Consider the following 25,300-nt stretch of genomic DNA (forward strand, 5'->3'; position numbering starts at 1 on the left):
TTTGGAAAGAAAATACACATCAGCCAGAGGCAGAAATAGTCTAAGAAAGTATCAAACACAATTACCAGTCAATATCAGAACGCATTGAAGAATATCAGGAAATAGCCGATTAAACCTGTGTGGAAAAAGTCTTATTTGTGTTTTCTCCACTTTATTTTATAGTAAGATGATACATACTTTTTCTTTTACAGTGAATACATTAAGGTGTGGTATTGCCCCATTACACATCATCCAGACATGCATTCATATATTGCATGTTAACAATCAAAATATTGCAAATATTGTAAAGAGACTTTCAATTTCTATTTTTTTGGTCAAAAAGCACTAAAATTTTAGTTGTTTTCGCCCAACGTGGGGCTCGAACCCACGACCCTGAGATTAAGAGTCTCATGCGCTACCGACTGAGCAAGCCGGGCTCCTTTGGATGCCCATAGTTTTCTTCCCTATCCCTGCACTGCCGTTTTCCACAGATAGGATGCTGTGTAATCATAGGCTCTGGTGGAGTTTGGAAAGAAAATACACATCAGCCAGAGGCAGAAATAGTCTAAGAAAGTATCAAACACAATTACCAGTCAATATCAGAACGCATTGAAGAATATCAGGAAATAGCCGATTAAACCTGTGTGGAAAAAAGTCTTATTTGTGTTTTCTCCACTTTATTTTATAGTAAGATGATACATACTTTTTCTTTTACAGTGAATACATTAAGGTGTGGTATTGCCCCCTTACACATCATCCAGACATGCATTCATATATTGCATGTTAACAATCAAAATATTGCAAATATTGTAAAGAGACTTTCAATTTCTATTTTTTTGGTCAAAAAGCACTAAAATTTTAGTTGTTTTCACCCAACGTGGGGCTCGAACCCACGACCCTGAGATTAAGAGTCTCATGCTCTACCGACTGAGCTAGCCGGGCTCCTTTGGATGCCTATAGTTTTCTTCCCTATCCCTGCAATGCCGTTTTCCACAGATAGGATGTATTTTTTTGGTCAAAAAGCACTAAAATTTTAGTTGTTTTCGCCCAACGTGGGGCTCAAACCCACGACCCTGAGATTAAGAGTCTCATCCTCTACCGACTGAGCTAGCCGGGCTCCTTTGGATGCCTATAGTTTTCTTCCCTATCCCTGCACTGCCGTTTTCCACAGATAGGATGCTGTGTAATCATAGGCTCTGGTGGAGTTTGGAAAGAAAATACACATCAGCCAGAGGCAGAAATAGTCTAAGAAAGTATCAAACACAATTACCAGTCAATATCAGAACGCATTGAAGAATATCAGGAAATAGCCGATTTAACCTGTGTGGAAAAAAGTCTTATTTGTGTTTTCTCCACTTTATTTTATAGTAAGATGATACATACTTTTTCTTTTACAGTGAATACATTAAGGTGTGGTATTGCCCCATTACACATCATCCAGACATGCATTCATATATTGCATGTTAACAATGAAAATATTGCAAATATTGTAAAGAGACTTTCAATTTCTATTTTTTTGGTCAAAAAGCACTAAAATTTTAGTTGTTTTTGCCCAACGTGGGGCTTGAACCCACGACCCTGAGATTAAGAGTCTCATGCGCTACCGACTGAGCAAGCCGGGCTCTTTTGGATGCCCATAGTTTTCTTCCCTATCCCTGCCGGTTTCCACAGATAGGATGTATTTTTTTGGTCAAAAAGCACTACAATTTTAGTTGTTTTCGCCCAACGTGGGGCTCGAACCCACGACCCTGAGATTAAGAGTCTCATGCTCTACCGACTGAGCTAGCCGGGCTCCTTTGGATGCCTATAGTTTTCTTCCCTATCCCTGCACTGCCGTTTTCCACAGATAGGATGTATTTTTTTGGTCAAAAAGCTCTACAATTTTAGTTGTTTTCGCCCAACGTGGGGCTCGAACCCACGACCCTGAGATTAAGAGTCTCATGCTCTACCGATTGAGCTAGCCGGGCTCCTTTGGATGCCTATAGTTTTCTTCCCTATCCCTGCACTGCCGCTTTCCACAGATAGGATGCTGTGTAATCATAGGCTCTGGTGGAGTTTGGAAAGAAAATACACATCAGCCAGAGGCAGAAATAGTCTAAGAAAGTATCAAACACAATTACCAGTCAATATCAGAACGCATTGAAGAATATCAGGAAATAGCCAATTAAACCTGTGTGGAAAAAAGTCTTATTTGTGTTTTCTCCACTTTATTTTATAGTAAGATGATGCATACTTTTTCTTTTACAGTGAATACATTAAGGTGTGGTATTGCCCCATTACACATCATCCAGACATGCATTCATATATTGCATGTTAACAATGAAAATATTGTAAAGAGACTTTCAATTTCTATTTTTTTGGTCAAAAAGCACTAAAATTTTAGTTGTTTTCGCCCAACGTTTTCTTCCCTATCCCTGCACTGCCGCTTTACACAGATAGGATGTATTTTTTTGGTCAAAAAGCACTACAAGTTTAGTTGTTTTCGCCCAACTTGGGGCTCGAACCCACGACCCTGAGATTAAGAGTCTCATGCTCTACCGACTCAGCTAGCCGGGCTCCTTTGGATACCTATAGTTTTCTTCCCTATCCCTGCACTGCCGTTTTCCACAGATAGGATGCTGTGTAATCATAGGCTCTGGTGGAGTTTGGAAAGAAAATACACATCAGCCAGAGGCAGAAATAATCTAAGAAAGTATCAAACACAATTACCAGTCAATATCAGAACGCATTGAAGAATATCAGGAAATAGCCGATTAAACCTGTGTGGAAAAAAGTCTTATTTGTGTTTTCTCCACTTTATTTTATAGTAAGATGATACATACTTTTTCTTTTACAGTGAATACTTTAAGGTGTGGTATTGCCCCATTACACATCATCCAGACATGCATTCATATATTGCATGGTAACAATCAAAATATTGCAAATATTGTAAAGAGACTTTCAATTTCTATTTTATTGGTCAAAAAGCACTAAAATTTCAGTTGTTTTCACCCAACGTGGGGCTCGAACCCACGACCCTGAGATTAAGAGTCTCATGCTCTACCGACTCAGCTAGCCGGGCTCCTTTGGATGCCTATAGTTTTCTTCCCTATCCCTGCAATGCCGTTTTCCACAGATAGGATGTATTTTTTTGGTCAAAAAGCACTAAAATGTTAGTTGTTTTCGCCCAACGTGGGGCTCGAACCCACGACCCTGAGATTAAGAGTCTCATGCTCTACGAACTGAGCTAGCCGGGCTCCTTTGCATGCCTATAGTTTTCTTCCCTATCCCTGCACTGCCGGTTTCCACAGATAGGATGCTGTGTAATCATAGGCTCTGGTGGAGTTTGGAAAGAAAATACACATCAGCCAGAGGCAGAAATAGTCTAAGAAAGTATCAAACACAATTACCAGTCAATATCAGAACGCTTTGAAGAATATAAAGAAATAGCTGACTGAACCTGTGTGAAAAAAAGTCTTATTTGTGTTTTCTCCACTTTATTTTATAATAAGATGATACATACTTTTTATTTTACAGTGAATACATTAAGGTATGGTATTGCCCCATTACACATCATCCAGACATGCATTCATATATTGCATGTTAACAATGAAAATATTGCAAATATTGTAAAGAGACTTTCAATTTCTATTTTTTTGGTCAAAAAGCACTACAATTTTAGTTGTTTTCGCCCAACCCACGACCCTGAGATTAAGAGTCTCATGCTCTACCGACTGAGCTAGCCGGGCTCCTTTGGATGCCTATAGTTTTCTTCCCTATCCCTGCACTGCCGTTTTCCACAGATTGGATGCTGTGTAATCATAGGCTCTGGTGGAGTTTGGAAAGAAAATACACATCAGCCAGAGGCAGAAATAGTCTAAGAAAGTATCAAACACAATTACCAGTCAATATCAGAACGCATTGAAGAATATCAGGAAATAGCCGATTAAACCTGTGTGGAAAAAAGTCTTATTTGTGTTTTCTCCACTTTATTTTATAGTAAGATGATACATACTTTTTCTTTTACAGTGAATACATTAAGGTGTGGTATTGCCCCATTACACATCATCCAGACATGCATTCATATATTGCATGTTAACAATGAAAATATTGCAAATATTGTAAAGAGACTTTCAATTTCTATTTTTTTGGTCAAAAAGCACTAAAATTTTAGCTGTTTTCGCCCAACGTGGGGCTCGAACCCACGACCCTGAGATTAAGAGTCTCATGCTCTACCGACTGAGCTAGCCGGGCTCCTTTGGATGCCTATAGTTTTCTTCCCTATCCCTGCATTGCCGTTTTCCACAGATAGGATGTATTTTTTTGGTCAAAAAGCACTAAAATTTTAGTTGTTTTCGCCCAACGTTTTCTTCCCTATCCCTGCACTGCCGCTTTCCACAGATAGGATGTATTTTTTTGGTCAAAAAGCACTACAATTTTAGCCCAACGTGGGGCTCGAACCCACGACCCTGAGATTAAGAGTCTCATGCTCTACCGACTGAGCTAGCCGGGCTCCTTTGGATGCCTATAGTTTTCTTCCATATCCCTGCACTGCCGTTTTCCACAGATAGGATGTATTTTTTTGGTCAAAAAGCACTACAATTTTAGTTGTTTTTGCCCAACGTGGGGCTCGAACCCACGACCCTGAGTTTAAGAGTCTCATGCTCTACCGTCTGAGCTAGCCGGGCTCCTTTGGATGCCTATAGTTTTCTTCCCTATCCCTGCACTGCCGTTTTCCACAGATAGGATGCTGTGTAATCATAGGCTCTGGTGGAGTTTGGAAAGAAAATACACATCAGCCAGAGGCAGAAATAGTCTAAGAAAGTATCAAACACAATTACCAGTCAATATCAGAACGCATTGAAGAATATCAGGAAATAGCCGATTTAACCTGTGTGGAAAAAAGTCTTATTTGTGTTTTCTCCACTTTATTTTATAGTAAGATGATACATACTTTTTCTTTTACAGTGAATACATTAAGGTGTGGTATTGCCCCATTACACATCATCCAGACATGCATTCATATATTGCATGTTAACAATGAAAATATTGCAAATATTGTAAAGAGACTTTCAATTTCTATTTTTTTGGTCAAAAAGCACTAAAATTTTAGTTGTTTTTGCCCAACGTGGGGCTTGAACCCACGACCCTGAGATTAAGAGTCTCATGCGCTACTGACTGAGCAAGCCGGGCTCCTTTGGATGCCCATAGTTTTCTTCCCTATCCCTGCACTGCCGGTTTCCACAGATAGTATGTATTTTTTTGGTCAAAAAGCACTACAATTTTAGTTGTTTTCGCCCAACGTGGGGCTCGAACCCACGACCCTGAGATTAAGAGTCTCATGCTCTACCGACTGAGCTAGCCGGGCTCCTTTGGATGCCTATAGTTTTCTTCCCTATCCCTGCACTGCCGTTTTCCACAGATAGGATGTATTTTTTTGGTCAAAAAGCTCTACAATTTTAGTTGTTTTCGCCCAACGTGGGGCTCGAACCCACGACCCTGAGATTAAGAGTCTCATGCTCTACCGATTGAGCTAGCCGGGCTCCTTTGGATGCCTATAGTTTTCTTCCCTATCCCTGCACTGCCGCTTTCCACAGATAGGATGCTGTGTAATCATAGGCTCTGGTGGAGTTTGGAAAGAAAATACACATCAGCCAGAGGCAGAAATAGTCTAAGAAAGTATCAAACACAATTACCAGTCAATATCAGAACGCATTGAAGAATATCAGGAAATAGCCGATTAAACCTGTGTGGAAAAAAGTCTTATTTGTGTTTTCTCCACTTTATTTTATAGTAAGATGATGCATACTTTTTCTTTTACAGTGAATACATTAAGGTGTGGTATTGCCCCATTACACATCATCCAGACATGCATTCATATATTGCATGTTAACAATGAAAATATTGTAAAGAGACTTTCAATTTCTATTTTTTTGGTCAAAAAGCACTAAAATTTTAGTTGTTTTCGCCCAACGTTTTCTTCCCTATCCCTGCACTGCCGCTTTACACAGATAGGATGTATTTTTTTGGTCAAAAAGCACTACAAGTTTAGTTGTTTTCGCCCAACGTGGGGCTCGAACCCACGACCCTGAGATTAAGAGTCTCATGCTCTACCGACTCAGCTAGCCGGGCTCCTTTGGATACCTATAGTTTTCTTCCCTATCCCTGCACTGCCGTTTTCCACAGATAGGATGCTGTGTAATCATAGGCTCTGGTGGAGTTTGGAAAGAAAATACACATCAGCCAGAGGCAGAAATAATCTAAGAAAGTATCAAACACAATTACCAGTCAATATCAGAACGCATTGAAGAATATCAGGAAATAGCCGATTAAACCTGTGTGGAAAAAAGTCTTATTTGTGTTTTCTCCACTTTATTTTATAGTAAGATGATACATACTTTTTCTTTTACAGTGAATACTTTAAGGTGTGGTATTGCCCCATTACACATCATCCAGACATGCATTCATATATTGCATGTTAACAATCAAAATATTGCAAATATTGTAAAGAGACTTTCAATTTCTATTTTTTTGGTCAAAAAGCACTAAAATTTCAGTTGTTTTCACCCAACGTGGGGCTCGAACCCACGACCCTGAGATTAAGAGTCTCATGCTCTACCGACTCAGCTAGCCGGGCTCTTTTGGATGCCTATAGTTTTCTTCCCTATCCCTGCAATGCCGTTTTCCACAGATAGGATGTATTTTTTTGGTCAAAAAGCACTAAAATGTTAGTTGTTTTCGCCCAACGTGGGGCTCGAACCCACGACCCTGAGATTAAGAGTCTCATGCTCTACCGACTGAGCTAGCCGGGCTCCTTTGCATGCCTATAGTTTTCTTCCCTATCCCTGCACTGCCGGTTTCCACAGATAGGATGCTGTGTAATCATAGGCTATGGTGGAGTTTGGAAAGAAAATACACATCAGCCAGAGGCAGAAATAGTCTAAGAAAGTATCAAACACAATTACCAGTCAATATCAGAACGCTTTGAAGAATATAAAGAAATAGCTGACTGAACCTGTGTGAAAAAAAGTCTTATTTGTGTTTTCTCCACTTTATTTTATAGTAAGATGATACATACTTTTTCTTTTACAGTGAATACATTAAGGTGTGGTATTGCCCCATTACACATCATCCAGACATGCATTCATATATTGCATGTTAACAATCAAAATATTGCAAATATTGTAAAGAGACTTTCAATTTCTATTTTTTTGGTCAAAAAGCACTAAAATGTTAGTTGTTTTCGCCCAACGTTTTCTTCCCTATCCCTGCACTGCCGCTTTCCACAGATAGGATGTATTTTTTTGGTCAAAAAGCACTACAATTTTAGTTGTTTTCGCCCAAGGTGGGGCTTGAACCCACAACCCTGAGATTAAGAGTCTCATGCTCTACCGACTGAGCTAGCCGGGCTCCTTTGGATGCCTATAGTTTTCTTCCCTATCCCTGCACTGCCGTTTTCCACAGATAGGATGTGTTTTTTTCGTCAGAAAGCACTACAATTTTAGTTGTTTTCGCCCAACGTGGGGCTCGAACCCACGACCCTGAGATTAAGAGTCGCATGCTCTACTGACTGAGCTAGCCGGGCTCCTTTGGATGCCTATAGTTTTCTTCCCTATCCCTGCATTGCCGCTTTCCACAGATAGGATGTTGTGTAATCATAGGCTCTGGTGGAGTTTGGAAAGAAAATACACATCAGCCAGAGGCAGAAATAGTCTAAGAAAGTATCAAACACAATTACCAGTCAATATCAGAACGCATTGAAGAATATCAGGAAATAGCCGATTAAACCTTTGTGGAAAAAAGTCTTATTTGTGTTTTCTCCACTTTATTTTATAGTAAGATGATACATACTTTTTCTTTTACAGTGAATACATTAAGGTGTGGTATTGCCCCATTACACATCATCCAGACATGCATTCATATATTGCATGTTAACAATCAAAATATTGCAAATATTGGAAAGAGACTTTCAATTTCTATTTTTTTGGTCAAAAAGCACTCAAATTTTAGTTGTTTTCGCCCAACGTTTTCTTCCCTATCCCTGCACTGCCGCTTTCCACAGATAGGATGTATTTTTTTGGTCAAAAAAGCACTACAATTTTAGTTGTTTTCGCCCAACGTGCGGCTCGAACCCACGACCCTGAGATTAAGAGTCTCATGCTCTACCGACTGAGCTAGCCGGGCTCCGTTGGATGCCTATAGTTTTCTTCCCTATCCCTGCACTGCCGTTTTCCACAGATAGGATGTATTTTTTTGGTCAAAAAGCACTAAAATTTTAGTTGTTTTCGCCCAACGTGGGGCTCAAACCCACGACCCTGAGATTAAGAGTCTCATCCTCTACCGACTGAGCTAGCTGGGCTCCTTTGGATGCCTATAGTTTTCTTCCCTATCCCTGCACTGCCGTTTTCCACAGATAGGATGCTGTGTAATCATAGGCTCTGGTGGAGTTTGGAAAGAAAATACACATCAGCCAGAGGCAGAAATAGTCTAAGAAAGTATCAAACACAATTACCAGTCAATATCAGAACGCATTGAAGAATATCAGGAAATAGCCGATTTAACCTGTGTGGAAAAAAGTCTTATTTGTGTTTTCTCCACTTTATTTTATAGTAAGATGATACATACTTTTTCTTTTACAGTGAATACATTAAGGTGTGGTATTGCCCCATTACACATCATCCAGACATGCATTCATATATTGCATGTTAACAATGAAAATATTGCAAATATTGTAAAGAGACTTTCAATTTCTATTTTTTTGGTCAAAAAGCACTAAAATTTTAGTTGTTTTTGCCCAACGTGGGGCTTGAACCCACGACCCTGAGATTAAGAGTCTCATGCGCTACCGACTGAGCAAGCCGGGCTCCTTTGGATGCCCATAGTTTTCTTCCCTATCCCTGCCGGTTTCCACAGATAGGATGTATTTTTTTGGTCAAAAAGCACTACAATTTTAGTTGTTTTCGCCCAACGTGGGGCTCGAACCCACGACCCTGAGATTAAGAGTCTCATGCTCTACCGACTGAGCTAGCCGGGCTCCTTTGGATGCCTATAGTTTTCTTCCCTATCCCTGCACTGCCGTTTTCCACAGATAGGATGTATTTTTTTGGTCAAAAAGCTCTACAATTTTAGTTGTTTTCGCCCAACGTGGGGCTCGAACCCACGACCCTGAGATTAAGAGTCTCATGCTCTACCGATTGAGCTAGCCGGGCTCCTTTGGATGCCTATAGTTTTCTTCCCTATCCCTGCACTGCCGCTTTCCACAGATAGGATGCTGTGTAATCATAGGCTCTGGTGGAGTTTGGAAAGAAAATACACATCAGCCAGAGGCAGAAATAGTCTAAGAAAGTATCAAACACAATTACCAGTCAATATCAGAACGCATTGAAGAATATCAGGAAATAGCCGATTAAACCTGTGTGGAAAAAAGTCTTATTTGTGTTTTCTCCACTTTATTTTATAGTAAGATGATGCATACTTTTTCTTTTACAGTGAATACATTAAGGTGTGGTATTGCCCCATTACACATCATCCAGACATGCATTCATATATTGCATGTTAACAATGAAAATATTGTAAAGAGACTTTCAATTTCTATTTTTTTGGTCAAAAAGCACTAAAATTTTAGTTGTTTTCGCCCAACGTTTTCTTCCCTATCCCTGCACTGCCGCTTTACACAGATAGGATGTATTTTTTTGGTCAAAAAGCACTACAAGTTTAGTTGTTTTCGCCCAACTTGGGGCTCGAACCCACGACCCTGAGATTAAGAGTCTCATGCTCTACCGACTCAGCTAGCCGGGCTCCTTTGGATACCTATAGTTTTCTTCCCTATCCCTGCACTGCCGTTTTCCACAGATAGGATGCTGTGTAATCATAGGCTCTGGTGGAGTTTGGAAAGAAAATACACATCAGCCAGAGGCAGAAATAATCTAAGAAAGTATCAAACACAATTACCAGTCAATATCAGAACGCATTGAAGAATATCAGGAAATAGCCGATTAAACCTGTGTGGAAAAAAGTCTTATTTGTGTTTTCTCCACTTTATTTTATAGTAAGATGATACATACTTTTTCTTTTACAGTGAATACTTTAAGGTGTGGTATTGCCCCATTACACATCATCCAGACATGCATTCATATATTGCATGTTAACAATCAAAATATTGCAAATATTGTAAAGAGACTTTCAATTTCTATTTTATTGGTCAAAAAGCACTAAAATTTCAGTTGTTTTCACCCAACGTGGGGCTCGAACCCACGACCCTGAGATTAAGAGTCTCATGCTCTACCGACTCAGCTAGCCGGGCTCCTTTGGATGCCTATAGTTTTCTTCCCTATCCCTGCAATGCCGTTTTCCACAGATAGGATGTATTTTTTTGGTCAAAAAGCACTAAAATGTTAGTTGTTTTCGCCCAACGTGGGGCTCGAACCCACGACCCTGAGATTAAGAGTCTCATGCTCTACGAACTGAGCTAGCCGGGCTCCTTTGCATGCCTATAGTTTTCTTCCCTATCCCTGCACTGCCGGTTTCCACAGATAGGATGCTGTGTAATCATAGGCTCTGGTGGAGTTTGGAAAGAAAATACACATCAGCCAGAGGCAGAAATAGTCTAAGAAAGTATCAAACACAATTACCAGTCAATATCAGAACGCTTTGAAGAATATAAAGAAATAGCTGACTGAACCTGTGTGAAAAAAAGTCTTATTTGTGTTTTCTCCACTTTATTTTATAATAAGATGATACATACTTTTTATTTTACAGTGAATACATTAAGGTATGGTATTGCCCCATTACACATCATCCAGACATGCATTCATATATTGCATGTTAACAATGAAAATATTGCAAATATTGTAAAGAGACTTTCAATTTCTATTTTTTTGGTCAAAAAGCACTACAATTTTAGTTGTTTTCGCCCAACCCACGACCCTGAGATTAAGAGTCTCATGCTCTACCGACTGAGCTAGCCGGGCTCCTTTGGATGCCTATAGTTTTCTTCCCTATCCCTGCACTGCCGTTTTCCACAGATTGGATGCTGTGTAATCATAGGCTCTGGTGGAGTTTGGAAAGAAAATACACATCAGCCAGAGGCAGAAATAGTCTAAGAAAGTATCAAACACAATTACCAGTCAATATCAGAACGCATTGAAGAATATCAGGAAATAGCCGATTAAACCTGTGTGGAAAAAAGTCTTATTTGTGTTTTCTCCACTTTATTTTATAGTAAGATGATACATACTTTTTCTTTTACAGTGAATACATTAAGGTGTGGTATTGCCCCATTACACATCATCCAGACATGCATTCATATATTGCATGTTAACAATGAAAATATTGCAAATATTGTAAAGAGACTTTCAATTTCTATTTTTTTGGTCAAAAAGCACTAAAATTTAAGCTGTTTTCGCCCAACGTGGGGCTCGAACCCACGACCCTGAGATTAAGAGTCTCATGCTCTACCGACTGAGCTAGCCGGGCTCCTTTGGATGCCTATAGTTTTCTTCCCTATCCCTGCATTGCCGTTTTCCACAGATAGGATGTATTTTTTTGGTCAAAAAGCACTAAAATTTTAGTTGTTTTCGCCCAACGTTTTCTTCCCTATCCCTGCACTGCCGCTTTCCACAGATAGGATGTATTTTTTTGGTCAAAAAGCACTACAATTTTAGCCCAACGTGGGGCTCGAACCCACGACCCTGAGATTAAGAGTCTCATGCTCTACCGACTGAGCTAGCCGGGCTCCTTTGGATGCCTATAGTTTTCTTCCATATCCCTGCACTGCCGTTTTCCACAGATAGGATGTATTTTTTTGGTCAAAAAGCACTACAATTTTAGTTGTTTTTGCCCAACGTGGGGCTCGAACCCACGACCCTGAGTTTAAGAGTCTCATGCTCTACCGTCTGAGCTAGCCGGGCTCCTTTGGATGCCTATAGTTTTCTTCCCTATCCCTGCACTGCCGTTTTCCACAGATAGGATGCTGTGTAATCATAGGCTCTGGTGGAGTTTGGAAAGAAAATACACATCAGCCAGAGGCAGAAATAGTCTAAGAAAGTATCAAACACAATTACCAGTCAATATCAGAACGCATTGAAGAATATCAGGAAATAGCCGATTTAACCTGTGTGGAAAAAAGTCTTATTTGTGTTTTCTCCACTTTATTTTATAGTAAGATGATACATACTTTTTCTTTTACAGTGAATACATTAAGGTGTGGTATTGCCCCATTACACATCATCCAGACATGCATTCATATATTGCATGTTAACAATGAAAATATTGCAAATATTGTAAAGAGACTTTCAATTTCTATTTTTTTGGTCAAAAAGCACTAAAATTTTAGTTGTTTTTGCCCAACGTGGGGCTTGAACCCACGACCCTGAGATTAAGAGTCTCATGCGCTACTGACTGAGCAAGCCGGGCTCCTTTGGATGCCCATAGTTTTCTTCCCTATCCCTGCACTGCCGGTTTCCACAGATAGTATGTATTTTTTTGGTCAAAAAGCACTACAATTTTAGTTGTTTTCGCCCAACGTGGGGCTCGAACCCACGACCCTGAGATTAAGAGTCTCATGCTCTACCGACTGAGCTAGCCGGGCTCCTTTGGATGCCTATAGTTTTCTTCCCTATCCCTGCACTGCCGTTTTCCACAGATAGGATGTATTTTTTTGGTCAAAAAGCTCTACAATTTTAGTTGTTTTCGCCCAACGTGGGGCTCGAACCCACGACCCTGAGATTAAGAGTCTCATGCTCTACCGATTGAGCTAGCCGGGCTCCTTTGGATGCCTATAGTTTTCTTCCCTATCCCTGCACTGCCGCTTTCCACAGATAGGATGCTGTGTAATCATAGGCTCTGGTGGAGTTTGGAAAGAAAATACACATCAGCCAGAGGCAGAAATAGTCTAAGAAAGTATCAAACACAATTACCAGTCAATATCAGAACGCATTGAAGAATATCAGGAAATAGCCGATTAAACCTGTGTGGAAAAAAGTCTTATTTGTGTTTTCTCCACTTTATTTTATAGTAAGATGATGCATACTTTTTCTTTTACAGTGAATACATTAAGGTGTGGTATTGCCCCATTACACATCATCCAGACATGCATTCATATATTGCATGTTAACAATGAAAATATTGTAAAGAGACTTTCAATTTCTATTTTTTTGGTCAAAAAGCACTAAAATTTTAGTTGTTTTCGCCCAACGTTTTCTTCCCTATCCCTGCACTGCCGCTTTACACAGATAGGATGTATTTTTTTGGTCAAAAAGCACTACAAGTTTAGTTGTTTTCGCCCAACGTGGGGCTCGAACCCACGACCCTGAGATTAAGAGTCTCATGCTCTACCGACTCAGCTAGCCGGGCTCCTTTGGATACCTATAGTTTTCTTCCCTATCCCTGCACTGCCGTTTTCCACAGATAGGATGCTGTGTAATCATAGGCTCTGGTGGAGTTTGGAAAGAAAATACACATCAGCCAGAGGCAGAAATAATCTAAGAAAGTATCAAACACAATTACCAGTCAATATCAGAACGCATTGAAGAATATCAGGAAATAGCCGATTAAACCTGTGTGGAAAAAAGTCTTATTTGTGTTTTCTCCACTTTATTTTATAGTAAGATGATACATACTTTTTCTTTTACAGTGAATACTTTAAGGTGTGGTATTGCCCCATTACACATCATCCAGACATGCATTCATATATTGCATGTTAACAATCAAAATATTGCAAATATTGTAAAGAGACTTTCAATTTCTATTTTTTTGGTCAAAAAGCACTAAAATTTCAGTTGTTTTCACCCAACGTGGGGCTCGAACCCACGACCCTGAGATTAAGAGTCTCATGCTCTACCGACTCAGCTAGCCGGGCTCTTTTGGATGCCTATAGTTTTCTTCCCTATCCCTGCAATGCCGTTTTCCACAGATAGGATGTATTTTTTTGGTCAAAAAGCACTAAAATGTTAGTTGTTTTCGCCCAACGTGGGGCTCGAACCCACGACCCTGAGATTAAGAGTCTCATGCTCTACCGACTGAGCTAGCCGGGCTCCTTTGCATGCCTATAGTTTTCTTCCCTATCCCTGCACTGCCGGTTTCCACAGATAGGATGCTGTGTAATCATAGGCTATGGTGGAGTTTGGAAAGAAAATACACATCAGCCAGAGGCAGAAATAGTCTAAGAAAGTATCAAACACAATTACCAGTCAATATCAGAACGCTTTGAAGAATATAAAGAAATAGCTGACTGAACCTGTGTGAAAAAAAGTCTTATTTGTGTTTTCTCCACTTTATTTTATAGTAAGATGATACATACTTTTTCTTTTACAGTGAATACATTAAGGTGTGGTATTGCCCCATTACACATCATCCAGACATGCATTCATATATTGCATGTTAACAATCAAAATATTGCAAATATTGTAAAGAGACTTTCAATTTCTATTTTTTTGGTCAAAAAGCACTAAAATGTTAGTTGTTTTCGCCCAACGTTTTCTTCCCTATCCCTGCACTGCCGCTTTCCACAGATAGGATGTATTTTTTTGGTCAAAAAGCACTACAATTTTAGTTGTTTTCGCCCAAGGTGGGGCTTGAACCCACAACCCTGAGATTAAGAGTCTCATGCTCTACCGACTGAGCTAGCCGGGCTCCTTTGGATGCCTATAGTTTTCTTCCCTATCCCTGCACTGCCGTTTTCCACAGATAGGATGTGTTTTTTTCGTCAGAAAGCACTACAATTTTAGTTGTTTTCGCCCAACGTGGGGCTCGAACCCACGACCCTGAGATTAAGAGTCGCATGCTCTACTGACTGAGCTAGCCGGGCTCCTTTGGATGCCTATAGTTTTCTTCCCTATCCCTGCATTGCCGCTTTCCACAGATAGGATGTTGTGTAATCATAGGCTCTGGTGGAGTTTGGAAAGAAAATACACATCAGCCAGAGGCAGAAATAGTCTAAGAAAGTATCAAACACAATTACCAGTCAATATCAGAACGCATTGAAGAATATCAGGAAATAGCCGATTAAACCTTTGTGGAAAAAAGTCTTATTTGTGTTTTCTCCACTTTATTTTATAGTAAGATGATACATACTTTTTCTTTTACAGTGAATACATTAAGGTGTGGTATTGCCCCATTACACATCATCCAGACATGCATTCATATATTGCATGTTAACAATCAAAATATTGCAAATATTGGAAAGAGACTTTCAATTTCTATTTTTTTGGTCAAAAAGCACTCAAATTTTAGTTGTTTTCGCCCAACGTTTTCTTCCCTATCCCTGCACTGCCGCTTTCCACAGATAGGATGTATTTTTTTGGTCAAAAAAGCACTACAATTTTAGTTGTTTTCGCCCAACGTGCGGCTCGAACCCACGACCCTGAGATTAAGAGTCTCATGCTCTACCGACTGAGCTAGCCGGGCTCCGTTGGATGCCTATAGTTTTCTTCCCTATCCCTGCACTGCCGTTTTCCACAGATAGGATGTATTTTTTTGGTCAAAAAGCACTACAATTTTAGTTGTTTTCGCCCAACGTGGGGCTCAAACCCACGACTCTGAGATTAAGAGTCTCATGCTCTACCGACTGAGCTAGCCGGGCTCCTTTGGATGCCTATAGTTTTCTTCCCTATCCCTGCACTGCCGTTTTCCACAGATAGGATGCTGTGTAATCATAGGCTCTGGTGGAGTTTGGAAAGAAAATACACATCAGCCAGAGGCAGAAATAGTCTAAGAAAGTATCAAACACAATTACCAGTCAATATCAGAACGCATTGAAGAATATCAGGAAATAGCCGATTAAACCTGTGTGGAAAAAGTCTTATTTGTGTTTTCTCCACTTTATTTTATAGTAAGATGATACATACTTTTTCTTTTACAGTGAATACATTAAGGTGTGGTATTGCCCCATTACACATCATCCAGACATGCATTCATATATTGCATGTTAACAATCAAAATATTGCAAATATTGTAAAGAGACTTTCAATTTCTATTTTTTTGGTCAAAAAGCACTAAAATTTTAGTTGTTTTCGCCCAACGTGGGGCTCGAACCCACGACCCTGAGATTAAGAGTCTCATGCGCTACCGACTGAGCAAGCCGGGCTCCTTTGGATGTCTATAGTTTTCTTCCCTATCCCTGCACTGCCGCTTTCCACAGATAGGATGCTGTGTAATCATAGGCTCTGGTGGAGTTTGGAAAGAAAATACACATCAGCCAGAGGCAGAAATAGTCTAAGAAAGTATCAAACACAATTACCAGTCAATATCAGAACGCTTTGAAGAATATAAAGAAATAGCTGACTGAACCTGTGTGAAAAAAAGTCTTATTTGTGTTTTCTCCACTTTATTTTATAATAAGATGATACATACTTTTTATTTTACAGTGAATACATTAAGGTATGGTATTGCCCCATTACACATCATCCAGACATGCATTCATATATTGCATGTTAACAATGAAAATATTGCAAATATTGTAAAGAGACTTTCAATTTCTATTTTTTTGGTCAAAAAGCACTACAAGTTTAGTTGTTTTCGCCCAACCCACGACCCTGAGATTAAGAGTCTCATGCTCTACCGACTGAGCTAGCCGGGCTCCTTTGGATGCCTATAGTTTTCTTCCCTATCCCTGCACTGCCGTTTTCCACAGATTGGATGCTGTGTAATCATAGGCTCTGGTGGAGTTTGGAAAGAAAATACACATCAGCCAGAGGCAGAAATAGTCTAAGAAAGTATCAAACACAATTACCAGTCAATATCAGAACGCATTGAAGAGTATCAGGAAATAGCCGATTAAAGCTGTGTGGAAAAAAGTCTTATTTGTGTTTTCTCCACTTTATTTTATAGTAAGATGATACATACTTTTTCTTTTACAGTGAATACATTAAGGTGTGGTATTGCCCCATTACACATCATCCAGACATGCATTCATATATTGCATGTTAACAATGAAAATATTGCAAATATTGTAAAGAGACTTTCAATTTCTATTTTTTTGGTCAAAAAGCACTAAAATTTTAGTTGTTTTCGCCCAACGTGGGGCTCGAACCCACGACCCTGAGATTAAGAGTCTCATGCTCTACCGACTGAGCTAGCCGGGCTCCTTTGGATGCCTATAGTTTTCTTCCCTATCCCTGCCTTGCCGTTTTCCACAGATAGGATGTATTTTTTTGGTCAAAAAGCACTAAAATTTTAGTTGTTTTCGCCCAACGTTTTCTTCCCTATCCCTGCACTGCCGCTTTCCACAGATAGGATGTATTTTTTTGGTCAAAAAGCACTACAATTTTAGCTGTTTTTGCCCAACGTGGGGCTCGAACCCACGACCCTGAGATTAAGAGTCTCACGCTCTACCGACTGAGCTAGCTGGGCTCCTTTGGATGCCTATAGTTTTCTTCCATATCCCTGCACTGCCGTTTTCCACAGATAGGATGTATTTTTTTGGTCAAAAAGCACTACAATTTTAGTTGTTTTCGCCCAACGTGGGGCTCGAACCCACGACCCTGAGTTTAAGAGTCTCATGCTCTACCGTCTGAGCTAGCCGGGCTCCTTTGGATGCCTATAGTTTTCTTCCCTATCCCTGCACTGCCGTTTTCCACAGATAGGATGCTGTGTAATCATAGGCTCTGGTGGAGTTTGGAAAGAAAATACACATCAGCCAGAGGCAGAAATAGTCTAAGAAAGTATCAAACACAATTACCAGTCAATATCAGAACGCATTGAAGAATATCAGGAAATAGCCGATTTAACCTGTGTGGAAAAAAGTCTTATTTGTGTTTTCTCCACTTTATTTTATAGTAAGATGATACATACTTTTTCTTTTACAGTGAATACATTAAGGTGTGGTATTGCCCCATTACACATCATCCAGACATGCATTCATATATTGCATGTTAACAATGAAAATATTGCAAATATTGTAAAGAGACTTTCAATTTCTATTTTTTTGGTCAAAAAGCACTAAAATTTTAGTTGTTTTTGCCCAACGTGGGGCTTGAACCCACGACCCTGAGATTAAGAGTCTCATGCGCTACCGACTGAGCAAGCCGGGCTCCTTTGGATGCCCATAGTTTTCTTCCCTATCCCTGCACTGCCGGTTTCCACAGATAGTATGTATTTTTTTGGTCAAAAAGCACTACAATTTTAGTTGTTTTCGCCCAACGTGGGGCTCGAACCCACGACCCTGAGATTAAGAGTCTCATGCTCTACCGACTGAGCTAGCCGGGCTCCTTTGGATGCCTATAGTTTTCTTCCCTATCCCTGCACTGCCGTTTTCCACAGATAGGATGTATTTTTTTGGTCAAAAAGCTCTACAATTTTAGTTGTTTTCGCCCAACGTGGGGCTCGAACCCACGACCCTGAGATTAAGAGTCTCATGCTCTACCGATTGAGCTAGCCGGGCTCCTTTGGATGCCTATAGTTTTCTTCCCTATCCCTGCACTGCCGCTTTCCACAGATAGGATGCTGTGTAATCATAGGCTCTGGTGGAGTTTGGAAAGAAAATACACATCAGCCAGAGGCAGAAATAGTCTAAGAAAGTATCAAACACAATTACCAGTCAATATCAGAACGCATTGAAGAATATCAGGAAATAGCCGATTAAACCTGTGTGGAAAAAAGTCTTATTTGTGTTTTCTCCACTTTATTTTATAGTAAGATGATGCATACTTTTTCTTTTACAGTGAATACATTAAGGTGTGGTATTGCCCCATTACACATCATCCAGACATGCATTCATATATTGCATGTTAACAATGAAAATATTGTAAAGAGACTTTCAATTTCTATTTTTTTGGTCAAAAAGCACTAAAATTTTAGTTGTTTTCGCCCAACGTTTTCTTCCCTATCCCTGCACTGCCGCTTTACACAGATAGGATGTATTTTTTTGGTCAAAAAGCACTACAAGTTTAGTTGTTTTCGCCCAACGTGGGGCTTGAACCCACGACCCTGAGATTAAGAGTCTCATGCTCTACCGACTCAGCTAGCCGGGCTCCTTTGGATACCTATAGTTTTCTTCCCTATCCCTGCACTGCCGTTTTCCACAGATAGGATGCTGTGTAATCATAGGCTCTGGTGGAGTTTGGAAAGAAAATACACATCAGCCAGAGGCAGAAATAATCTAAGAAAGTATCAAACACAATTACCAGTCAATATCAGAACGCATTGAAGAATATCAGGAAATAGCCGATTAAACCTGTGTGGAAAAAAGTCTTATTTGTGTTTTCTCCACTTTATTTTATAGTAAGATGATACATACTTTTTCTTTTACAGTGAATACTTTAAGGTGTGGTATTGCCCCATTACACATCATCCAGACATGCATTCATATATTGCATGTTAACAATCAAAATATTGCAAATATTGTAAAGAGACTTTCAATTTCTATTTTTTTGGTCAAAAAGCACTAAAATTTCAGTTGTTTTCACCCAACGTGGGGCTCGAACCCACGACCCTGAGATTAAGAGTCTCATGCTCTACCGACTCAGCTAGCCGGGCTCCTTTGGATGCCTATAGTTTTCTTCCCTATCCCTGCAATGCCGTTTTCCACAGATAGGATGTATTTTTTTGGTCAAAAAGCACTAAAATGTTAGTTGTTTTCGCCCAACGTGGGGCTCGAACCCACGACCCTGAGATTAAGAGTCTCATGCTCTACCGACTGAGCTAGCCGGGCTCCTTTGCATGCCTATAGTTTTCTTCCCTATCCCTGCACTGCCGGTTTCCACAGATAGGATGCTGTGTAATCATAGGCTCTGCTGGAGTTTGGAAAGAAAATACACATCAGCCAGAGGCAGAAATAGTCTAAGAAAGTATCAAACACAATTACCAGTCAATATCAGAACGCTTTGAAGAATATAAAGAAATAGCTGACTGAACCTGTGTGAAAAAAAGTCTTATTTGTGTTTTCTCCACTTTATTTTATAATAAGATGATACATACTTTTTATTTTACAGTGAATACATTAAGGTATGGTATTGCCCCATTACACATCATCCAGACATGCATTCATATATTGCATGTTAACAATGAAAATATTGCAAATATTGTAAAGAGACTTTCAATTTCTATTTTTTTGGTCAAAAAGCACTACAATTTTAGTTGTTTTCGCCCAACCCACGACCCTGAGATTAAGAGTCTCATGCTCTACCGACTGAGCTAGCCGGGCTCCTTTGGATGCCTATAGTTTTCTTCCCTATCCCTGCACTGCCGTTTTCCACAGATTGGATGCTGTGTAATCATAGGCTCTGGTGGAGTTTGGAAAGAAAATACACATCAGCCAGAGGCAGAAATAGTCTAAGAAAGTATCAAACACAATTACCAGTCAATATCAGAACGCATTGAAGAATATCAGGAAATAGCCGATTAAACCTGTGTGGAAAAAAGTCTTATTTGTGTTTTCTCCACTTTATTTTATAGTAAGATGATACATACTTTTTCTTTTACAGTGAATACATTAAGGTGTGGTATTGCCCCATTACACATCATCCAGACATGCATTCATATATTGCATGTTAACAATGAAAATATTGCAAATATTGTAAAGAGACTTTCAATTTCTATTTTTTTGGTCAAAAAGCACTAAAATTTTAGTTGTTTTTGCCCAACGTGGGGCTCGAACCCACGACCCTGAGATTAAGAGTCTCATGCTCTACCGACTGAGCTAGCCGGGCTCCTTTGGATGCCTATAGTTTTCTTCCCTATCCCTGCATTGCCGTTTTCCACAGATAGGATGTATTTTTTTGGTCAAAAAGCACTAAAATTTTAGTTGTTTTCGCCCAACGTTTTCTTCCCTATCCCTGCACTGGCGCTTTCCACAGATAGGATGTATTTTTTTGGTCAAAAAGCACTACAATTTTAGCCGAACGTGGGGCTCGAACCCACGACCCTGAGATTAAGAGTCTCATGCTCTACCGACTGAGCTAGCCGGGCTCCTTTGGATGCCTATAGTTTTCTTCCATATCCCTGCACTGCCGTTTTCCACAGATAGGATGTATTTTTTTGGTCAAAAAGCACTACAATTTTAGTTGTTTTTGCCCAACATGGGGCTCGAACCCACGACCCTGAGTTTAAGAGTCTCATGCTCTACCGTCTGAGCTAGCCGGGCTCCTTTGGATGCCTATAGTTTTCTTCCCTATCCCTGCACTGCCGTTTTCCACAGATAGGATGCTGTGTAATCATAGGCTCTGGTGGAGTTTGGAAAGAAAATACACATCAGCCAGAGGCAGAAATAGTCTAAGAAAGTATTAAACACAATTACCAGTCAATATCAGAACGCATTGAAGAATATCCGGAAATAGCCGATTAAACCTGTGTGGAAAAAAGTCTTATTTGTGTTTTCTCCACTTTATTTTATAGTAAGATGATACATACTTTTTCTTTTACAGTGAATACATTAAGGTGTGGTATTGCCCCATTACACATCATCCAGACATGCATTCATATATTGCATGTTAACAATCAAAATATTGCAAATATTGTAAAGAGACTTTCAATTTCTATTTTTTTGGTCAAAAAGCACTAAAATTTTAGTTGTTTTCGCCCGTTTTCTTCCCTATCCCTGCACTGCCGCTTTCCACAGATAGGATGTATTTTTTTGGTCAGAAAGCACTACAATTTTAGTTGTTTTCGCCCAAGGTGGGGCTCGAACCCACGACCCTGAGATTAAGAGTCTCATGCTCTACCGACTGAGCTAGCCGGGCTCCTTTGGATGCCTATAGTTTTCTTCCCTATCCCTGCACTGCCGTTTTCCACAGATAGGATGTATTTTTTTGGTCAAAAAGCACTACAATTTTAGTTGTTTTCACCCAACCTGGGGCTCGAACCCACGACCCTGAGATTAAGAGTCTCATGCTCTACCGACTGAGCTAGTCGGGCTCCTTTGGATGCCTATAGTTTTCTTCCCTATCCCTGCACTGCCGTTTTCCACAGATAGGATGCTGTGTAATCATAGGCTCTGGTGGAGTTTGGAAAGAAAATACACATCAGCCAGAGGCAGAAATAGTCTAAGAAAGTATCAAACACAATTACCAGTCAATATCAGAACGCTTTGAAGAATGAACCTGTGTGAAAAAAAGTCTTATTTGTGTTTTCTCCACTTTATTTTATAATAAGATGATACATACTTTTTCTTTTACAGTGAATACATTAAGGTATGGTATTGCCCCATTACACATCATCCAGACATGCATTCATATATTGCATGTTAACAATGAAAATATTGCAAATATTGTAAAGAGACTTTCAATTTCTATTTTTTTGGTCAAAAAGCAGTACAATCTTAGTTGTTTTCGCCCAACGTGGGGCTCGAACCCACGACCCTGAGATTAAGAGTCTCATGCTCTACTGACTGAGCTAGCCAGGCTCCTTTGGATGCCTATAGTTTTCTTCCCTATCCCTGCACTTTTCCACAGATAGGATGTATTTTTTTGTTCAAAAAGCACTACAATTTTAGTTGTTTTCGCCCAACGTGGGGCTCGAACCCACGACCCTGAGATTAAGAGTCTCATGCTCTACCGACTGAGCTAGCCGGGCTCCTTTGGATGCCTATAGTTTTCTTCCCTATCCCTGCATTGCCGCTTTCCACAGATAGGATGCTGTGTAATCATAGGCTCTGGTGGAGTTTGGAAAGAAAATACACATCAGCCAGAGGCAGAAATAGTCTAAGAAAGTATCAAACACAATTACCAGTCAATATCAGAACGCTTTGAAGAATATCAGGACATAGCTGACTGAACCTGTGTGAAAAAAAGTCTTATTTGTGTTTTCTCCGCTTTATTTTATAATAAGATGATACATACTTTTTCTTTTACAGTGAATACATTAAGGTATGGTATTGCCCCATTACACATCATCCAGACATGCATTCATATATTGCATGTTAACAATGAAAATATTGCAAATATTGTAAAGAGACTTTCAATTTCTATTTTTTTGGTCAAAAAGCAGTACAATCTTAGTTGTTTTCGCCCAACGTGGGGCTCGAACCCACGACCCTGAGATTAAGAGTCTCATGCTCTACCGACTGAGCTAGCCAGGCTCCTTTGGATGCCTATAGTTTTCTTCCCTATCCCTGCACTGCCGTTTTCCACAGATAGGATGTATTTTTTTGTTCAAAAAGCACTACAATTTTAGTTGTTTTCGCCCAACGTGGGGCTCGAACCCACGACCCTGAGATTAAGAGTCTCATGCTCTACCGACTGAGCTAGCCGGGCTCCTTCGGATGCCTATAGTTTTCTTCCCTATCCCTGCATTGCCGCTTTCCACAGATAGGATGCTGTGTAATCATAGGCTCTGGTGGAGTTTGGAAAGAAAATACACATCAGCCAGAGGCAGAAATAGTCTAAGAAAGTATCAAACACAATTACCAGTCAATATCAGAACGCTTTGAAGAATATCAGGACATAGCTGACTGAACCTGTGTGAAAAAAAGTCTTATTTGTGTTTTCTCCACTTTATTTTATAATAAGATGATACATACTTTTTCTTTTACAGTGAATACATTAAGGTATGGTATTGCCCCATTACACATCATCCAGACATGCATTCATATATTGCATGTTAACAATGAAAATATTGCAAATATTGTAAAGAGACTTTCAATTTCTATTTTTTTGGTCAAAAAGCAGTACAATCTTAGTTGTTTTCGCCCAACGTGGGGCTCGAACCCACGACCCTGAGATTAAGAGTCTCATGCTCTACCGACTGAGCTAGCCAGGCTCCTTTGGATGCCTATAGTTTTCTTCCCTATCCCTGCACTGCCGTTTTCCACAGATAGGATGTATTTTTTTGTTCAAAAAGCACTACAATTTTAGTTGTTTTCGCCCAACGTGGGGCTCGAACCCACGACCCTGAGATTAAGAGTCTCATGCTCTACCGACTGCGCTAGCCGGGCTCCTTTGGATGCCTATAGTTTTCTTCCCTATCCCTGCATTGCCGCTTTCCACAGATAGGATGCTGTGTAATCATAGGCTCTGGTGGAGTTTGGAAAGAAAATACACATCAGCCAGAGGCAGAAATAGTCTAAGAAAGTATCAAACACAATTACCAGTCAATATCAGAACGCTTTGAAGAATATCAGGAAATAGCTGACTGAACCTGTGTGAAAAAAAGTCTTATTTGTGTTTTCTCCACTTTATTTTATAATAAGATGATACATACTTTTTATTTTACAATGAATACATTAAGGTATGGTATTGCCCCATTACACATCATCCAGACATGCATTCATATATTGCATGTTAACAATGAAAATATTGCAAATATTGTAAAGAGACTTTCAATTTCTATTTTTTTGGTCAAAAAGCGCTACAATTTTAGTTGTTTTCGCCCAACCCACGACCCTGAGATTAAGAGTCTCATGCTCTACCGACTGAGCTAGCCGGGCTCCTTTGGATGCCTATAGTTTTCTTCCCTATCCCTGCACTGCCGTTTTCCACAGATAGTATGCTGTGTAATCATAGGCTCTGGTGGAGTTTGGAAAGAAAATACACATCAGCCAGAGGCAGAAATAGTCTAAGAAAGTATCAAACACAATTACCAGTCAATATCAGAACGCATTGAAGAATATCAGGAAATAGCCGATTAAACCTTTGTGGAAAAAAGTCTTATTTGTGTTTTCTCCACTTTATTTTATAGTAAGATGATACATACTTTTTCTTTTACAGTGAATACATTAAGGTGTGGTATTGCCCCATTACACATCATCCAGACATGCATTCATATATTGCATGTTAACAATCAAAATATTGCAAATATTGTAAAGAGACTTTCAATTTCTATTTTTTTGGTCAAAAAGCACTAAAATTTTAGTTGTTTTCGCCCAACGTGGGGCTCGAACCCACAACCCTGAGATTAAGAGTCTCATGCTCTACCGACTGAGCTAGCCGGGCTCCTTTGGATGCCTATAGTTTTCTTCCCTATCCCTGCACTGCCGTTTTCCACAGATAGGATGTATTTTTTTGGTCAAAAAGCACTAAAATTTTAGTTGTTTTCGCCCAACGTTTTCTTCCCTATCCCTGCACTGCCGCTTTCCACAGATAGGATGTATTTTTTTGGTCAAAAAGCACTACAATTTTAGTTGTTTTCGCCCAACGTGGGGCTCGAACCCACGACCCTGAGATTAAGAGTCTCATGCTCTACCGACTGAGCTAGCCGGGCTCCTTTGGATGCCTATAGTTTTCTTCCCTATCCCTGCACTGCCTCTTTCCACAGATAGGATGTATTTTTTTGGTCAAAAAGCACTACAATTTTAGTTGTTTTCGCCCAAGGTGGGGCTCGAACCCACGACCCTGAGATTAAGAGTCTCATGCTCTATCGACTGAGCTAGCTGGGCTCCTTTGGATGCCTATTGTTTTCTTCCCTATCCCTG

At 39.9% G+C, this 25,300-nt stretch overlaps 2 non-coding genes across 2 annotated transcripts; both read right to left on the reverse strand.

The window, feature by feature from the left end:
* Positions 1–17,234: 17,234 nt before the first annotated feature.
* TRNAK-CUU (transfer RNA lysine (anticodon CUU)) lies at positions 17,235–17,307 on the reverse strand. The gene has a single exon. It is a non-coding gene; the product is annotated as a tRNA-Lys (tRNA).
* A 3,223-nt stretch (positions 17,308–20,530) lies between these two features.
* Positions 20,531–20,603, reverse strand: TRNAK-CUU (transfer RNA lysine (anticodon CUU)). The gene has a single exon. It is a non-coding gene; the product is annotated as a tRNA-Lys (tRNA).
* Between the last annotated feature and the right edge of the window lie 4,697 nt (positions 20,604–25,300).

The sequence above is a fragment of the Ambystoma mexicanum genome, chromosome 4q (assembly GCF_040938575.1).
Source record: "Ambystoma mexicanum isolate Mex_15411 chromosome 4q, UKY_AmexF1_1, whole genome shotgun sequence".
NCBI classification, from domain to species: Eukaryota; Metazoa; Chordata; class Amphibia; order Caudata; family Ambystomatidae; genus Ambystoma; species Ambystoma mexicanum.